The following is a 17,075-nucleotide window of genomic DNA, read 5'->3' on the forward strand; positions in this document are numbered from 1 at the left end:
TTTTCGTTGACTTGATGTCATGTTTAAGACGCTGATGCCAAATCCAAAGTCGTGAAGATTTGCTCCTATGTCGTCTTCTATAAGTTTATAGTTTTAGCTCCTAAATTTAGGTTTTTGATCCATTTTGGATGAATTTATTTATTTATTTGTTCGTTTGTTTGTTTGTTTGGCTGTGCTGGGTCTTAGTTGCATCACTCAGCATCTTGGTTGCTGCGTGTGGGATTTTAAGTTGCAGCATGTGGGATCTAGTGTCCTGACCAGGGATCCAACCCGGGCCGCCTGCATTGCAAGCGCAGAGTCTTAGCCACGAGTTTTAAAATTTTATGTCAGGCAAGGTTCCACCATCATTCAGACACTCATAAATTTATGTGTCTGTATGTGTAAGAGGGGGCATCGCCCATTCAGTGCATGACCTTCAGTTGTTATTTGTAAGGAGTTTTCATTAGATTCCAAAGGATTGAAGAATAAAAGGAAATTAAATAATTCATAAAGAAATCCTCTAAGGATATAAAACATGTTCTGAGGAAGATTAACTAGGGACTGTGTGATTGTCACAAATAGCCACGCACTGCCCTCTGATGGTCACATGAGAAACGGCAGGCGTGCTCAGGGTTTCCTGGTTCTGTGGCAAAAGAAGCCCACATCTGAACTCAGACATCTTCACAGGATTGCAGGTAGATAAAACCAAATTTGTAAATTCAGTGTTTTCGGGGGATCTTTTAGTGGAAGCAATTGTCTTGTTATTTCACAGTATGGAAAAATAGGCTTCTTCCCAAGTGCAGTATATTCAGGGAGCATTTATGGAGCCCCTGAGTCAGGCACTGGGCTCCAGGTCAGAAAGCCAGTGCCTCTCAGGACCCACAGGGGGTGGGGTTGGAGTGTTGGTAATACCTGGTCTGCATCACAGCTCTGTGTATCTGGTTGAAAGAAAACAGAATATCAAACCAAAGTATATTGATGGAATCCTTCCGATTATATGAACACTAAACCATTTTTTAAAATTTGAAAACTGTCACTCAGCATATCTAAACTAGATGGGATCATCCTATATTCCTGGTTCCTTTTTCACGTTATATCAGTACTTATCCATGTCATTAAAACTTTTTGAAAATATGATTTTAATAGCTGCATAGTATTCCTTAATATCTTATACATAAATTACATGTTTCAGTTTCACCATAGAAATATAGTGCCAAAAAAAGTTTTAAATTTTAACCTAAAGCATGCCTTTTAAGTTTATTTCAATGAGAATTCCTCTGAAGAACTAACATTCTTTTTTTTTTTTTTTTACATCTTTATTGGAGTATAATTGCTTTACAATGATGTGTTAGTTTCTGCTTTATAACAACGTGAATCAGTTATACATATACATATGTTCCCATATCTCTTCCCTCTTGCATCTCCCTCCACCCCACCCTCCCTATCCCAACCCTCTAGGTGGTCACAAAGCACCACGCTGATCTCCCTGTGCTATGTGGCTGCTTCCCACTAGCTATCTATTTTATGTTTGGTAGTATATATATGTCCATGCCACTAAAGAGTTAACATTCTTATGAAAAGTAAGTTATTTGGAGTCCTTGTTCTTTTCATCTGTTATGCCTCATTATCACTTACTTCTAAGGACTTTCACTTTCTTGATATTTTCGCATTTAACTGTAATTTTTCACTGAGACAACATTTTAACTTTGGATTTTAAGAATGTCAAGAAGGACCCTGATGTACATGGACGCAAAAATCCTCAACAGAATATTAGCAAACCAAATTCAAGAGTACATTAAAAGAACCATACACCATGATCAAGTGGAATTTATTCTAGGGATGCAAGAATGATTTAATATCTGCAAATCAATCAATGTGACACACCACATGAACAAAACAAAGGATAAAAATCATATGATCATCTCCATAGATGCAGAAAAAACTTTTGACAAAATGCATCATCTATTTATGAAGTCAACTCTCAACAAAGTGGTTATACATGGAATATACTAAAGGCCATGTAAGACAAGCCCACAGCTAACATCATACTCAGTGGTGAAAAGCTGAAAGTTCTTCCTGAACAATCAGGAATAAGACAAGGATGCCCACTCTCACCAATTTTATCCAACATAGTATTGGAAGTCCTACCCAGAGTAATTAGGCAAGAAAAGGAAATAAAAGGCACCCAAATTGGAACAGAAATAAGTAAAACTGTCACTGATTATGACATGATATTATATGAAACCCTAAAAACTCCCCCCCAAAATAACTATTAGAACTAACAAACAAATTCAACAAGGTTGCAGGATATGAACTCAGTATACAAAAATCTGTCGCATTTCTCTACACTAATAATAAACCATTAGAAAGAGAAACAAAGAAAATAATCCCATTTACGACTGCATCAAAAATAATAAAATACCTTGAAATAAATTTAACCGAGGAGCTGAAAGACCTGTGCACTGAGTCATGGAGTCTGAGACATGGAGTCTGGGGCCACACAGCCTGGGCTCAAATGCCAGCTCACTCACTGACCTGCTGAGTGACCATGGGCAAATCACATAATGGCTCTGAGCCTCATCTTTCTTAACTGGAAAATGGGCACAAAACCAGTATCTCCTCACAGGGTTGTGAGGCTCCCAGAAAAGGCTTATTTAGACCAGGGGGTGGGAGGGCCTCCGATAGCCTCTCCTGGTGTGAAACTGTCCTGGAACTGGGTCCTGCTGACCCTGTGGGCAGGGGTCAAGGGTGGAGCCTGGGAGCCAGATGGGGCTGGACGAGAAGCAGGGCAGAAAAGCCAGGGGGCTGGACCAAGTGCTCGCTACTGGTTGTGGGTCAGGGAGGGGAGGCCACCTCCTTTCTAGACCTCAGAGTGCGGCCTGCGTCAAGGGCCCGGGGGGGTGCGTGATCAGAAGCCATAACTCCAAGAGAACGTGTCTCTCTGGTCCATGCTCAAGTGTGATGGGTGCTGCTCCCAGAGCTCTCCATCTCCCTACAAGGTGAGGAGCTGGCAGGAGTGAGAGGGGGGGAGTCTGTTAAACCACAGATGCCTTATTGTCAAAATGACGCAAGGACTAACACAACATTGAAAATCAACTATATTCAGAAAAAAATAAAGACACAAGGAGAAACAAAGCAGCGAGCGCCTCTCAGGCCTTTAGGAAAAATGTGTCCAAAATGTCTCCACACCAGCTCAGTGGAGCCCACAGGAGGGAAATGAATGGCAAAGCAGGCGATGGGGTCTAATCTCTCCACCGCTGGCCCCAGAGACCCAGGTCCCAATCCACCAGCCCTGTGGTGCACAGCCAGACACCAAGAGGAAGAAACGCAGACCCTGCCTTAGGAAGTCCCAGCCAGACTCTATGTTGGGGTCGCTCAGCACAGTCACATGGTCATTATGGACTCAGCCCCTCTTCCATGCTCACATCCCCTGTCCTCACAGAAGCATCCATGGGCTTTCTGGGGCACTTGTGCATACCAGAAATTGAAACAGTAAAAAGAGGGGAGAAGACACAGACAGGAAGCATGACTTCGGGTGCTGTACAAATTACCAAAGACCTGAGGTCCTTAATACTTAGGATTTTTAAAAAGGCTTCTTAATATGTAAACGGAGAAAGGAGGCTCAGTTAGCAAATGGTGCCGGGACAATTTGGTATCCATATGGGAGTCTAAGTTGGATCCCTACTTCACAAAACACCACCAAGCCAATTACAGACACGTTAAGAATCTACGTTTGAAAGGGAAAACTTTACAACTTTCAGAACAATTTTCAATGACAGAATATCTTTTTTCTTAAATTGAGGTACAGTTGATTTACAATGTTGTGATAGTTTCAGGTGTATAGCAAAGTGATTCAGAGAATCAGTATCCCAGGTGCTTCCTCAGACTAAATTCACTCCCTTTGCGAGGCCCCTGGGCGACGCCCAGTACTCAGAACAGCTAACAGTCCTGAGAACCCACAGCAGCGCGTGGTGGCGCTCAGTGGATGTTTGTTGACTGAATAAACGACTGTAATCAGACACTAAAAGCCAGCCGTGAGCCTGGGAGGGGTCCCCAGTCCTGTCTTCAGAGAGGGGGGCTTGCTCCTTTTTGGTGTGGGTGGGTGAAACGGGGCTTGGGAAGGGAAGAGGTGGGTCCTGACTTCTTTTGTAAACAGAGGACGATGGGGTGTGGGAAGAGGATGTGAGCAGGCACACCCCAGGAAACGAAGCACAGAGGACGCAGCGGCTGCACCCTCATCCCTGCTCTCCGCGCCTCACACTGTCTCCCATCCCGGACACAGGGTGACCCGCTCACACGTTTCCCGGAGAGGATGGTCCCATGACCTCGACATGGCCAATCAGCATGTTCCATCCTCAGTGGGCACCGTGATTGGCTCAGGGCTGGGCTAGTGGCCAATCAGGGCCCAGGGCGGGGCCTCCTGCTGGAATCCTGGGCAAGAGAAGCTCGCTTTCTGTTGGGAGTGGAGGGGACGTGACCTCAGCCTGTGGCCATTGGTGGCCGTCTTGCTCCCATCGGGGCAGGGCCACCTGCGCGAGGAGGACGCCAGTAAGCAGAGCCCAGAGGTCGGGAGAGACGGATCCTGCTGACGTCCCTGAGCTCCAGGTGCAGCCCTGCCGGAAGCCCGCTGCCTGTGGACTTAGGTACGTAAGTCATTCTCTCCCGTCTTGTTTGTTAGCCTGTTTGAGCCACTTTGGGTTTTCTGTCCAGCTAGCAAAGTGGAGACCCTGGAACTACAACTGTGTGGGTTTTGTCTAGCTTCAGGGAAGAAATTCCAGATAACACCACGAGACTCTTGTTTAATCTGGAGATCCGAATGGGTTCAAGCGGTATCTCTAAGGGCCAGCTGTTAATTCTAGGATTACCCAAATTAGTCCTCACGGAATTAGTCCTATTAAGGTAGCAATCGATGTCTCCATTTTAGAGGATAAGACTGGGGCTCGAAGAAGGGAGGTGACTGAGCTACAGTGAGGAAGTATGGAGCCAGACAGAACCCCCAGATCCTGCTGCTTGAACTCTGGGAAGCCACATGGTGTGGCCTGTTCTTGTGACAGGGCTGAGGCACCCAGCACTGCTTGGGCCAAAGTGACTCCACAGGGGTTTTGGTGGCTGGAGGCTTCTGGCCATGGTGGGGTGGGGTGAGGTCCCTGAGGCTCTGAAAGCCCACTGTGTGCAGGCTCAGGGTGCACAGAGAAGAGAAGGCAGAGGCCTGCCCCGGAGGTGTTCACAGACCACATATGGATGAGCCAGACAGGCAGACGGGGCACCTTAGTGCCTGAGCTGCTTTAACGGGTGAAGGGGGTGGGGACAGAGGCAGAGACCCAAGTCTGCTGGGGAACTGGCTAAGGACAGAGAATTTTCAACTGAGACTTGAAGGCTGTATCAGTTAGTTGTGTGTGTGGCTCAAGTGACAGAAATCCCTACCGAGAGTGACAAACTACACAGGTGTCTAACATTTAATGTTTAGAGAGTGTGAGAGATGGGAGGTCCAGAGATGGGTCTGGTGGCCCAACAGTGTCGCCAGATGCCACTCAGCCCTCTACTCCATCATCACTAGAATGTTGGCATCGTCCCTCGTGGATGCAGGGTGTCTGCCTCTATTCCAGCCATCACCGCTGCATAGTTAACACGCGGGCAGAGTTTTCTTACCAAATCCCTGGGTTTGACTCATCACCAGAGGCAGGTTTCCTGGGAAGCTATGGAGGCTGAAACCGCAGGGTCCTCACTTGTTCAGCCCCTTCTTTGATCCCAACGTAATGCTGGGTTCTTTCTCTTAAAAAACGTCACCCAAAACGATATAGTGCTACGTTTTAGGCCCCCCAAGGTGTGGATCAGCCCCAAACCCCAACTGACCCAAGGCTGTTTCCCACTTCCTTCCCCATCACCTTTCAAGAACCCCAAACTCAAGGGCATTGTCATAAACCTGAAATACGTGCTGAAAGGCCTTTGCTTCTAGGGTACCTCTGCTTGTCCTCAAGGGTAGTTATTTTCCCTAGTTTTGATGATTTAGGCACTTTGTTATGCAAACGACATCTACAGAGGTCCATTCTGTGAAATGCTTACATGCCTCTTTCAACGTCTTCTGCTTCATCTTAAACATAAACCCAAATCCTCTTCTCCCTGGGCCAGTGCTCGGGGGTCCCAGCCTGCAGAAGGGGAGAAGCCCGTGAGAAGCTCCCTGGCCATCCACCCAGTGACTCATGAGAGCACCTGCCACCCCCTGGCCAGTCAGTGCCAGTCAGCTGAGAGTGGACTGTGTTTCATGGGTAAAATAGCTCCACATCGTCACATGTGCCCCTGTCTGTCGGTGCCTGTCACTTCACAGGAAGCATCTGCAAAGCCCAGCTTGGTGCCTGGTCCTGGGATGGATGCTGACGAAACTCAGCAGGGAGCCACCTGTTCTAGGCTGGGTGTGCTCGAGGCTCCCGGAGGGGACACAGGTGTGGAAAAATGTCCCAGAGCAAAGGGTCGGGGGGCAACGAGAGGCTTCTGGGAGGAGACCTGGGGGCAACCACCTCCCAGAGGAGAGCATGAAACGTGTCTGCACTCCTCCAGAGCCTGCGGAGGGATGCAGCCCCCACCCCACATTAGCTCACGTGCAGGATGCACGTTATAGAAGCAGTGTCTGCAGGTAGGACATATCCTTCCTGTCCAAATCACATTTTGCAAAAAATAAAATAAAATGTTTGACACTTTCTTCCCCCTTTCCCCAGCCGAGTCCTCCAAGGACAGTGGGGACCCAGCCTCCAGCCTGCTGACCACTGGTGGACAGGGCTGGGTCTGGGACAACTGGCAGCAGTTTTGCTTTTCTATAAAACTTTAGATCTCTCCAGCAAATCTGAATGACAGCCTTGCTGGGTAGAGGACATTTGGTTATAGGATTTTCCCTTTTATCACTTTAAATATACCATGCCATTCCTTCTGGCCTGCAGAGTTTATCCTGGAAAAGTCAGGTGATAACCTTATGCAAGCTCCCACGTATGTAACTTATTGCTTTTCCTTTGCGCCTTTTAATAGTCTATATCTTTACATTTTTGCCATTTTAATTACGAGTCTTGGTGTGGTCCTCTTTGGGTTGATCCTGTTTGGGGCTTACTGTGTTTACTGGACTTGGATGTCTGTTTTCTGAGCTGAAGTTTTCAGCTTTTATGCCTTTAAGTATGTTCTCTGCCCCTTTCTCTTTCCGTTTTCCTTCTGGGACCACAAATGTTAGTACACTTGATGTTGTTTCAGAGAAACTGTCCTCATTTCTTTTTATCCTATTTTTTTCTGTTCATCTTCAGTGATTGCCAGTACTCTGTCCTTCAGGTTTCTGATTTGTTCCTCTGTATCATTTCATCTACAGTTGTTTCCTTTTAGTGTATTTTTCATTTCAGTTATTGTATTCCTCATCTCTGTTTGGTTGTCCTTTAAGATCACCTTTTTTTATAAATTTATTTATTTTTGGCTGCGTTGCTGCGTGCTGGCTTTCTCTAGTTGCGGCAAGCGGGGGCTACTCTTCGTTGCGGTGCATGGGCTTCTCATTGCAGTGGCTTCTCTTGCTGCCAAGCATGGGCTCTAGGCGTGCGGGCTTCAGTAGTTGTGGCACACAGGCTCAGTAGTTGTGGCTTGTGGGCTCTAGAGTGCAGGCTCAGTAGTTGTGGTGCACGGGCTTAGTTGCTCCAAGGCATGAAGGATCTTCCTGGACCAGGGCTTGAATCCGTGTCCCCTGCATTGGCAGGCAGATTCTTTTCATTCATTCATTCATTCATTCATTCATTTATGGCTGCGTTGGGTCTTTGTTGCTGCATGCGGGCTTTCTCTAGTTGAGGTGAGCGGGGTCTACTCTTCACTGCGGTGCACCAGCTTCTCATTGCGGTGACTTCTCTTGTTGCAGAGCACGGGCTCTAGGTGCACGGGCTTCAGTAGTTGTGGCACACAGGCTTCAGTTGTGGCTCATGGGCTCTAGAGCGCAGGCTCAGTAGTTGTGGCGCATGGGCTTAGTTGTTCTGTGGCATTTGGGATCTTCCCAGACCAGGGCTTGAACCTGTGTCCCCTGCAGCATTGGCAGGCAGATTCTTAACCACTGCGCCACCAGGGAAGTCCCGGCAGGCAGATTCTTAACCACTGCGCCACCAGGGAAGCCCCTAGATCACCTTTTTAAAAAACTTCTAAGGGACCTCCCTCATGGTCCAGTGGTTAAGACTTTGCCTTCCAATGCAGGGGTACGCATTTAATCCCTGGTCACGGAGCTAACATCCCACATGCCTCGCAGCCAAAAAACCAAAACACAAAATAGAAGCAATATTGTACCAAATTCAATAAAAGACTTAAAAACCCCCACAAACTTCTAACTTCTTGCTCTGGTTGTCCATTTTTCTCCTGAGTTCTTTGGTTATCTTTACAATCATTACCTTGAACTCTTTCTTGAATAGATTGGCTATTTCCATTTCGTTTAGATTTTCTTCTTCTGGGTTATGTTGTTCCTTCATTTGGATAGTGTTTCTCTGTCACCTCATTTTTCTTAACTTGCTGTTTTTATTGCTGTGTATCTGGTAGGTTAGTTACATTTCCTGACCTTGGAGAAGTGGCCTTTTGTAGGAGAGGTCCTACGTGTCCCAGCTGCCCACTCTCCCCTGGTCACTAGAACTACAAGCTCTAGGTGTACCCCCTATGTGGGCTGCCTGGGCTCTTCGGTTGCGGTGGGCTGACTACTGTAGGTCGTCTAGTAGGCTTGGCGCCCCCAGTCTGGTTGTTTGCCAGGCTCTGCCTTGCTTGGAGGCTGTCAGTGCTGCTTGATGGGAGAGACTAATGAGGCAGCTGGCTGGACAACCGTGGGTGACATCGAGACTAACTCTGGCTCGCTTGTGGGTGAAGTTGGGGTCCAGGAGATACCAGGGCTGGTGCCCAACCACGGGTGTGTAAAGCCAAGTCCTGGGGCTATCCTGGCCCACAGGCAGGCAGAGCCAGGTCCTGGGTTCTGCTTGCAGGTACCAGGAGAAGCAGAGCTGGTATCACACCACTGTTCCGGACACAGCTGGCTGCGGGGTCCTGGGTGTCCTGAATCTTGTGTTGGCATTCTGATGTGCAGGGTCAGGACCCAGCCGAGTCCATAGTTCGTCCTTGCCTGCTGGTGTTTGGGCTGGGTCCGTGGGCTGCTGGGCTGTGGTAGTCCTAGGACTGCTCTCCGTCCACTGGTGGGTGAGGCTGGTGTGAAGCTCGAGCAGGCTCAGTGGTGGTTAGCTCCAGGACCCAGCCAGTCTTAGGACTTGTTCTGGCCTTCTAGGGAGTGGGTGGGTTCCACAGGCTGTTAGACAGCCGTGTATCTGGGACTGGTGTCTGCCTCTTGGTTTGTGAGGCTGGTCCCAAGGCTAGAGCATGTTTGCTGTTGTGTAGGGCCAAGCTCCAGCCCATCCCTGGGTGGTGACCACGTGCCGATGGGGGAGTCTGGTCCCGAGGCTGGAGCAGTCTCACTTGTGCGAGAGGCCAGGGATTCTGGGGCTGGTGCCTGACCTCTGGTGAGTGGAGCTGGGAACCAGGTCTCTGGCTGGAGGGTCCTGGTGGCCGTGGATCTAGTTCCTGTGCACTGGTGTGTGGAGCCTGGTCCTGGGGCTTCTGGTGGTTGGAAGCCAAGTCCAGGGGCAGCTGTGGGCTTGAGAGGGTCTGAAGGCAGCCTGATTGCTGATGGATGGGGCTGTGTCCCTGCTCAGCTTCGTGCTTGGCCTGCGGCATTCTAGGACTTGGACTAAGGGTACCTCTGGGTACATTTCTAAGGGTGACCCCTCACACAACCCTGAGCCCAGCATGCGATTTCCACCAAGCCAGCAGCATCTACCCTAGGCGACAACAAGGCCACACCTATTCCAGGAGAAACTCAGCCCCTAGGGAGTTAGGCCCAGGGAATCTGCACTTCTGGAAGTTGTTACCTGAAACCTTCACGCTGCTCACTGGTGTCAGGTGTGCTATGCTTAATATGCCTATAGAGAATAAAACATAAGCTTCAGGAAATTGGATTAGGTATTCAGTAATACGTTCGATACACCAAAAAGTTAGTAACAGATTATACGTTTTAAATGTGATATGATTTGTCCTCATTGTTAAAATGTATAATTCTGGCCAAAGTGGTTAGTTGACACTTGAACACATAATATATTGTAGCAAATTCTGGATTAATAAGATATCATCTTTTTGTTGTTGTTGTTGTTGTTTGCGGTATGCGGGCCTCTCACTGTTGTGGCCTCTCCCGTTGCGGAGCACAGGCTCCGGATGCGCAGGCTCAGCGGCCATGGCTCACGGGCCCAGCCACTCCGCGGCATGTGGGATCTTCCCGGACCAGGGCACGAACCCGTGTCCCCTGCATTGGCAGGCAGATTCCCAACCACTGCACCACCAGGGAAGCCCCAGTTGCCTTATGTATTGAGGTGCTCCTCTGTTGGCTGCATATATATTTATAATTGTTATATCTTCTTCTTGGATTGATCCCTTGATCATTATGTAGTGTCCTTCCTTGTCTCTTGTAACATTCTTTATTTTAAAGTCTATTTTATCTGATATGAGTATTACTACACCAGCTTTCTTTTGATTTCCATTTGCATGGAATATCTTTTTCCATCCCCTCACTTTCAGTCTGTATGTGTCCCTAGGTCTGAGGTGGGTCTCTTGTAGACAGCATATATATGGGTCTTGTTTTTGTATCCATTCAGCGGGCCTGTGTCTATTGGTTGGAGCATTGAATCCATTCACATTTAAGGTAATTATCAATATGTATGTTCCTATGACCATTTTCTTAATTGTTTTGGGTTTGTTTCTGTAGGTCCTTTTCTTCTCTTGTGTTTCCCACTTAGAGAAGTTCCTTTAGCATTTGTTGTAGAGCTGGTTTGGTGGTGCTGAATTCTCTTAACTTTTGCTTGTCTGTAAAGCTTTTGATTTCTCCATGGAATATGAATGAGATCCTTGCTGGGTAGAGTAATCTTGGTTGTAGGTTCTTCCCTTTCATCACTTTAAGTATATCATGCCACTCCCTTCTGGCTTGTAGAGTTTCTGCTGAGAAATCAGCTGTTACCCTTATGGGAGTTCCCTTGTATGTTATTTGTCATTTTTCCCTTGCTGCTTTCAATAATTTTTCTTTGCCTTTAATTTTTGCCAAATTGATTACTATGTGTCTTGGCATGTTTCTCCTTGGGTTTATCCTGTATGGGACTCTCTGCGCTTCCTGGACTTGGGTGACTATTTCCTTTCCCTTGTTAGGAAGGTTTTCAACTATAATCTCTTCAGATATTTTCTCATGTCCTTTCTCTCTCTCTTCTCCTTCTGGGACCCCTATGATGTGAATGTTGGTGTCCCAGAGGTCTCTTAGGCTGTCTTCATTTCTTTTCATTCTTTTTTCTTTATTCTGTTTAGCAGCAGTGAATTCCACCATTCTGTCTTCCAGGTCACTTATCCGTTCTTCTGCCTCAGTTATTCTGCTATTGATTCCTTCTAGTGTATTTTTCATTTCAGTTATTGTATTGTTCATTTCTGTTTGCTTGTTCTTTAATTCTTCTAGGTCTTTGTTAAATATTTCTTGCATCTTCTCGATCTTTGCCTCCATTGTTTTTCTGAGGTCCTGTATCATCTTCACTATCATTGTTCTGAATTCTTTTTATGGAAGGTTGCCTATCTCCACTTCATTTAGTTATTTTTCTGGGGTTTTATCTTATTCCTTCATCTGGTACATAGCCCTCTGCCTTTTCATCTTGTCTATCTTTCTGTGAATGTGGTTTTTTTTCCACAGGCTGCAGGATTGTAGTTCTTGCTTCTGCTGTCTGCCCTCTGGTGGATGAGGCTATGTAAGAGGCTTGTGCAAGTTTCCTGATGACAGGGACTGGGGGTGGGTAGAGCTGGCTGTTGTTCTGGTGGGCAGAGCTCAGTAAAATTTTAATCTGCTTGTCTGCTGATGGATTGGGCTCAGTTCCCTCCCTGTTGGTTGTTTGGCCTGAGGCGACCCAACCCTGGAGCCTACCCGGGCTCTTTGGTGGGACTAATGGCGGACTCTGGGAGGGCTAACACCAAGGAGTACTTCCCAGAACTTCTGCTGCCAGTGTCCTTGTCCTCACAGTGAGACACAGCCACACCCCACCTCTGCAGGAGACCCTCCAACACTAGCAGACTCGTCTGGTTCAACCTCCTATGGGGTCACTGCTCCTTCCCCTGCATCCTGGTGCGCACCCTACTTTGTGTGTGCCCTTCAAGAGTGGGGTCTGTGTTTCCCCCAGTCCTGTCAAAGTCCTGCAATCAAATCCCACCAGCCTTCGAAGTCTGATTCTCTAGGAATTCCTCCTCCCGTTTCTGGACTCCCAGGTTTGGAAGCCTGACGTGGGGCTCAGAACCCTCACTCCAGTGGGTGGACTTCTGTGGTATAAGTGTTCTCCAGTCTGTGAGTCACCCACCCAGCAGTTATGGGATTTGATTTTATTGTGAAAGCACCCCTCCTACCGTCTCATTGCGGCTTCTCCTTTGTCTTTGAATGTGGGGTGTCTTTCTTGGTGAGTTCCAGTGTCTTCCTGTTAATGACTGTTCAGCAGTTAGTTGTGAGTTGGTGCTCTTGCAAGAGGGAGTGAGAGCACATCCTTCTACTCTGCCATCTTGAACCAAATCCTCAGATTTGTTTATTGATTTGGTTGCTCTTGTCCTCCTTTTTTTTTTAAATATATATATATATATATATATATATTTCCTTTTTCTTTTTGTGAGTGTGTATGTGTATGCTTCTTTGTGTGATTTTGTCTGTATAGCTTTGCTTTTACCATCTGTCCTAGGGTTCTGTCTATCCGTTTTTTTGTTTTCTTTTTTTTAGTATAGTTTTTAGTGCTTGTTATCATTGGTGGATTTGTTTTTTGGTTTGGTTGCTCTCCTTTTTTTTATCACTTTAAAATTTTATTTTTAATAATTAAAAACTTTTTTATTTTAATAGCTTTATTTTATTTTTTATTTTTTTATCCCTTTTCTTCTGAGCTATGTGGTTGACAGGGTTTTGGTGCTCTGGCCGGGTTTGAGGCCTGTGGCTCTGATGTGGGAGAGCCAAGTTCAGAACATTGGTCAACCAGAGACCTCTCGGCTCCAAGTAATATCAAATGGCGAAAACTCTTCCAGAGATCTCCATCTCAATCCTAAGATCCAAATCCACTCAATGACCAGAAAGCTACAGTGCTGGACTCCCTACACCAAACAACTAGCAAGACAGGAACAAAACCCCACCCATTAGCAGAGAGGCTGCCTAAAATCATAATAAGGTCACAGACATACCAAAACACATCACCAGACGCGGTCCTGCCCACCAGAAAGACAAGATCCAGCCTCATCCATCAGAACACAGGTACCAGTCCCCTCCACCAGGAAGCCTATACAACCCACTGAACCAACCTTAGCCACTGGGGGCAGACACCAAAAACAACGGTAACTACGAACCTGCAGCCTGCAAAAAGGAGACCCCAAACACAGTAAGTTAAGCAAATGAGAAGACAGAGAAATATGCAACAGATGAAGCAGCAAGGCAAAAACCCAACAGACCAAACAAATGAAGAGGAAATAGGCAGTCTAACTGAAAAACATTTCAGAGTAATGATAGTAAAGATATCCAAAATCTTGGAAATAGAATGGAGAAAATGCAAGAAACGTTTAACAAGGACCTAAAAGAACTAAAGAGCAAACAAACAATGATGAACAACACAATAAAGGAAAATAAAAATTCTTTAGAAGGAATCAATAGAATAACTGAGGCAGAAGAACGGATAAGTGACCTGGAAGATAAAATACTGGAAATAAGTACTGAAGAGCAAAATAAACAAAAAAGAATGAAAAGAATTGAGGACAGTCTCAGAGACTTCTGGGAGAACATTAAACACTCGAGCATTCGAATTTTAGGGGTCCAAGAAGAAGAAGAGAAAAAGGAAGGGAATGAGAAAATATTTGAAGAGATTATAGTTGAGAACTTCCCTAATATGGGAAAGGAAATAGTCAACTCCAGGAAGCACAGAGAGTCCCATCCAGGATAAATCCAAGGAGAAACACACCAAGACACATATTAATCAAACTATCAAAAATTAAATACAAAGAAAAAATATTAAAAGCAACAAGGCAAAAATAACATACAAGGGAATCCCATAAGGTTAACAGCTGATCTTTCAGCAGAAACTCTGCAAGCCAGAAGGGAGTGGCAGGACATATTTAAAGTGATGAAAGGGAAAAACCTAGAACCAAGATTACGCTACCTAGCAAGGATCTCATTCAGATTCAACAGAGAAATTAAAACCTTTACAGACAAGCAAAAGCTATGAGAATTCAGCCAGCACCACCAAACCAGCTTTACAACAAATGGTAAAGGAATTTCTCTAAGCAGGAAACACAAGAGAAGGAAAAAACCTACAATAACAAACCCAAAACAGTTAAGAAAATGGTAATAGGAACATATATATCGATAACTACCCTAAATGTAAATGGATTAAATGCTCCAACCAAAAGACATAGACTGGCTGAATTGATAGAACAACAAGACCCGTATATATGCTGTCTACAAGAGACACACTTCAGACTTAGGGATACATACAGACTGAAAGTGAGATGGAAAATGGAAATCAAAAGAAAGCTGGAGGAGCAATTCTCATATCAGACAAAATAGACTTTAAAATGAAGACTATTACAAGAGACAAAAAAGGACACTACATAATGATCAAGGGATCAGTCCAAGAAGATATAACAATTGCATATATTTATGCACCCAACATAGGAGCACCTCAATACATAAGGCAAATGCTAACAGGCATAAAAGGGGAAATCGACAGTAACACAATGATAGTCGGGGACTTTAACACCCCACTTTCACCAACGGACAGATCATCCAAAATGAAAATAGATAAGGAAACACAAGCTTTAAATGATACATTAAACAAGATGGACTTAATTGATATTTATAGGACATTCCATCCAAAAACAACAGAATACACTTTCTTCTCAAGTGCTCATGGAACATTCTCCAGGATAGATCATATCTTGGGTCACAAGTGAAGCCTTGGTTAGTTTAAGAAAACTGAAATCATATCAAGTATCTTTTCTGACCACAACGCTATGAGACTAGATATCAATTACAGGAAAAGATCTGTAAAAAGTACAAACACATGGAGGCTAAACAGTACAGTTGAGAAAGTAAAATGGAGCTGGAGGAATCAAGCTCCTGGACTTCAGAGTATACTACAAAGCTACAGTATTCAAGACAGCATGGTGCTGGCAGAAAAACAGAAATATAGATCAATGGAACAGGATAGAAAGCTCAGAGATAAACCCATGCACATATGGTCAGCTTATTGTTGATAAAGGAGGCAAGAATATACAATTGAGAGAAGACAGCCTCTTCAATAAGTGGTGCCGGAGAACTGGACAGCTACATGTAAAAGAATGAAATTAGAACACTCCCTAACACCATACATAAAAATAAACTCAAAATGGATTAGAGACCTAAATGTAAGGTCAGACCCTATAAAACTGTTAGAGGAAAACATAGGCAGAACACTCTACGACATAAATCACAGCAAGATCCTTTCTGAGCCACCTCCTAGAGAAATGGAAATAAAAACAAAAATAAACAAATGGGACCTAATGAAACTTAAAAGCTTCTGCACAGTAAAGGAAAACATAAAGAAGACGAAAAGACAACCCTCAGAATGGGAGAAAATATTTGCAAATGAAGCAACTGATACAGGATTAATCTCCAAAATTTGCAAGCAGCTCATGCAGCTCAACATCAGAAAAACAACTCAATCCGAAAATGGGCAGAAGACCTAAAGAGACAGTTCTCCAAAGAAGATATACAGATTGCCAACAGATACGTGAAAGGATGCTGAACATCACTAATCATTAGAAAAATGCAAATCAAAAGTACAATGAGGTATCACCTCACACCAGTCAGAATAGCCATCATCAAAAAATCTACAAACACGGACTTCCCTGGTGGTCCAGTGGTAAAGAATCTGCCTTCCAATGCAGGGGACGCGGGTTCGATCCCTGATTGGGGAACTAAGATCCCACGTGCCGCGGGGCAATTAAGCCCGTGTGCCACCAACTACAGAACCCACGTGCCTTGGAGCCCACGTGCCACAACTAGAGAGTGAAAACCCGCACGACACAACTAGAGAGAAGCCCTCATGCCACGATGAAAGATCCCACATGCCGCAACTAACACACGTTGCAGAGACAAAAAAACCCCAAAGGGCTTCCCTGGTGGCGCAGTGGTTGAGAGTCTGCCTGCTGATGCAGGGGACACGGGTTCGTGCCCCGGTCCGGGAAGATCCCACATGCCGCGGAGCAGCTAGGCCCGTGAGCCATGGCCACTGAGCCTGCACGTCCAGAGCCTGTGCTCTGCAACAGGAGAGGCCACAACAGTGAGAGGCCCATGTACCACATACACAAAAAAAAACCCAAAAAACAAAACTAACTAAATAATGTTTTTAAAAAATCTACAAACAATAAATGCTGGAGAGGGTGTGGAAAAAGGGAACCCTCTTGCACTGTTGGTGGGAATGTAAATTGATACAGCCACTATGGAGAACAGTATGGAGGTTCCATAAAAAACTAAAAATAGAACTACCATTTGGCCCAGCAATCCCAGTACTGGGCATATACCCTGAAAAAAACATAATTTAAAAAGAGTCATGTAACACAATGTTCATTGCAGCTCTATATACAATTGCCAGAACATGGAAGCCACCTAAGTGCACATCAACAGATGAATGGATAAAGATGCGGCACATATATACAATAGAATATTACTCAGCCATAAAAAGAAATGAAATTGAGTTATTTGTAGTGAGGTGGATGGACCCAGAGTCTGTCATACAGTGAAGTAAGTCAGAAAGAGAAAAAGAATACCATATGCTAACACATATATATGGAATCGTAAAAAAAAAAAAAAAAAGGTTCTTAAGAACCTAGGGGCAGAACACGAATAAAGACGCAGACATAGAGAATGTACTTGAGGACACGGGGAGACAGAAGGGTAAGGTGGGACAAAGTGAGAGTGGCATGGGCTTATATACACTACCAAATGTAAAATAGATAGTGGGAAGCAGCCGCATAGCACAGGGAGA

This window comes from Mesoplodon densirostris, chromosome 12 (genome assembly GCF_025265405.1).
Source record: "Mesoplodon densirostris isolate mMesDen1 chromosome 12, mMesDen1 primary haplotype, whole genome shotgun sequence".
In the NCBI taxonomy this organism is placed as follows: Eukaryota; Metazoa; Chordata; class Mammalia; order Artiodactyla; family Ziphiidae; genus Mesoplodon; species Mesoplodon densirostris.